We start from the raw sequence: 2,764 nt of genomic DNA on the forward strand, positions 1-2,764 counted from the left end.
CAGGATGGTCTCGATCTCTTGACCTCATGATCTGCCTGCCTTGGCCTCCCAATGTGCTGGGATTACAGGTATGACTCGCTGCACCCGGCCTCTTTCTTTCTATTTTTTTTTTTTTGTTGTTGTTCTGTTATTTTGTTCTCAGCATAATCAGGGACACCCCTTCTGGACAAAAATTTAAAAATTAAGCCAGGTATGGCGGCATGGGCCTGTAGTACCAACTGCGTGGGAGGCTGAGGTAGGAGAATCGCTTGAGCCCAGGAGTTCAAGGCTGCGACAAGCCATAACTGCACCACTGCACTGCAGCCTGGGCGACTGAGACCCTGTAACAGCAACAACAAAACATAAACCCCTCCTCAAACCCTTTACTGACTCCCCATCCTATTTAGGAGCCTTGTTTTCCCTGGCCTCTTCATTACCTCTTCTCTAATCTCATCTCATCTTATTCTCCCTCCTACCTTCCATGTCCCAGTCACACTGACTGCTTTGCAATTCCTCGAGCATGGCACGTTCTTTCCTGCCTCAGGACCTTTGCTCTTGCTATTGCACTTCCCGAAATGTTCTTCTCCCAGGTCTCTGCATAACTGGCTTTGCTGAGTCTCAGCAATAATGTCACCTTCTTCATCCTTTATCATCTTACCTAAGTTGTCCCCCAACTTTGATCCCAGCCTTGTCCTCGGGTTCATTTTAGATTTATTACCAACATAGGAATAATAATTACTCTTCTTAGGTTTTCACTATTTATTTATGACAAATATTCCACATTCATGATTCTCTCTAGTTAATAGTTATTTGAGGCCAGCCATGGTGGCTCATGCCTGTAATCCCAGCACTTTGGGAGGCCGAGGTGAGCGGATTGCTTCAGCTCAGGGGTTCGTGATCAGCCTGGGAAACACAGCAAAACCTTGTCACTACCAAAATAAAATTCACTGGGCGTAGTGCTGCATATTTGTGGTCCTTACGCAGGAGGCTGAGGAAGGAGGATCACTTGAGCCTGGGAGGCAGAGGTTTCAGTGAGCCAAGATTGAACCACTGCACTTGAGCCTGAACAATACAGGGAGACCTCATCTCAAGAAAAATAAAGATTATTTGAGACGATGCCATCAGCATTGGACAATCGGGGAATAGAGTCATCTCACTCACCCATCCTTCAAATGGCCCCACAGAGAGCGTAGGTTTTAAGCTGACTGTTAAACCTGCCCGTGACCTTGTCAATCTCAGCCACATTCATCTGGGTGGAGGCATGGTCCTTGGTGCTGATGATGCGGTTGCTGGTGGAGCATTTCATACACGTCCACAAACTCACTATCATTGCTCTGCATGTTGAGGCCACACCTGCTGCCACCACACCGCATGTGAGCAGAGAAAGCACATAATTATTTTTTGTTTATTTCTTGGTTGCCATCTCATGTCTTAGAACATAAGTCCACTGAGTACCAGGAGCCCAGCCAGATGCTGGTTGTGCAGTAAGTTATCTTCTGTCCTCCCGTACCTACCAGCATGCAGGCTTACTGGGGGCAGACTTAGTAAATCTCTTTTTTTGCTGTTTTTTTTTGAGATGGAGACTTGCTCTGTCGCCCAGGCTGGAGTGTGGTGGCACAATCTTGGCTCACTGCAACCTCTGCTTCCCAGGTTAAATTGATTCTCCTGTCTCAGCCTCCCAAGTAGCTGGGACTACAGGTGTGTGCCACCACGCCCAGATACTTTTTGTATTTTTAGTAGAGACAGTTTCACCATATTGCCCAGGCTGGTCTCAAAAGCCTGACCTCAAGTGATCCACCCACCTCAGCCCAAAGTGCTGCGATTACAGGCGTGAGCCACTGCCTGGCCAATGAGTTTCTTATTCACCATTTTGTCAGTGGTGTCTAGCTCAGTGCCTGCCAGATAGCACATGACTAATGAAGAGTAGCTGTATTAACTTATAGGAGGTGAGTGAGTGGTGCAGCCAACAATCTGGGCACAAAGGACCCGAATTCCAAGTGACCTTACAAACTGGAGACCTTATCAAAAACAAAGAGAACAGAATTTAATCCAGACAGAGGACAAATATCACCTAGGGAAAAACTGAGTGTTGGATATTATGGCTCAAAGACCAATTGTGGGTTCAGTTCCACAGCTAGATTAGGGTTCTTACATGGTATTTGTAAAAGGCGGTAAAAACATCTGCAGGAAGCACACTCACGTCAATTACCTCATTTAACCCTCATACCAACCTAGGCAGTGTATAGGGCAGATGAAATTATCTCAAGTTTGCATATGAGGAAAACTATGTGTAGTTTGGTTACATGATTTCCCCAAGGTCACCGAGCAAGGTGGAGGCACGGAAGGGACGCTGCGCCTTTTTTCTCCAAGGCTTCGTGAGTTGTATAACCCATTTATTTTAAGATCAAAGAAATATTCAGACTTAAACCTTTACATCCTGCAGTACAGTGCAAGGATCACTCTTTTTTAAAGCACACATTCCTGGAGACAATACCTGGGACCAGCTCAAGCTGCTTGACCTGTCCTTCTGCCCCAGGCCCCACCTCAGAGAAGGACAAAGCTGCTTAAAACAGGGAACAAGCCTGGCCATAGTGGCTCACACTTATAATCCCAGCACTTTGGGAGACCGAGACAGGTGGATAACCTGAGGTCAGGAGTTCAAGACCAGGCTGGCCAAGATGATGAAACCCCGTCTCTACTGAAAATACAAAAATTAGCCAGGCAGCGTGGTGGGTGCCTGGAATCCTAGCTACTTGGGAGGCTGAGGCAGAGGTTGTAGTGAGCC

General features: G+C 46.9%; 1 pseudogene; it reads right to left on the reverse strand.

Moving 5' to 3' along the window:
* Positions 1-1,066: 1,066 nt before the first annotated feature.
* Positions 1,067-1,319, reverse strand: LOC108301002 (annotated as a pseudogene).
* Between the last annotated feature and the right edge of the window lie 1,445 nt (positions 1,320-2,764).

This window comes from Cebus imitator, unplaced genomic scaffold, assembly GCF_001604975.1.
Source record: "Cebus imitator isolate Cc_AM_T3 unplaced genomic scaffold, Cebus_imitator-1.0 Scaffold31, whole genome shotgun sequence".
NCBI lineage: Eukaryota > Metazoa > Chordata > Mammalia > Primates > Cebidae > Cebus > Cebus imitator.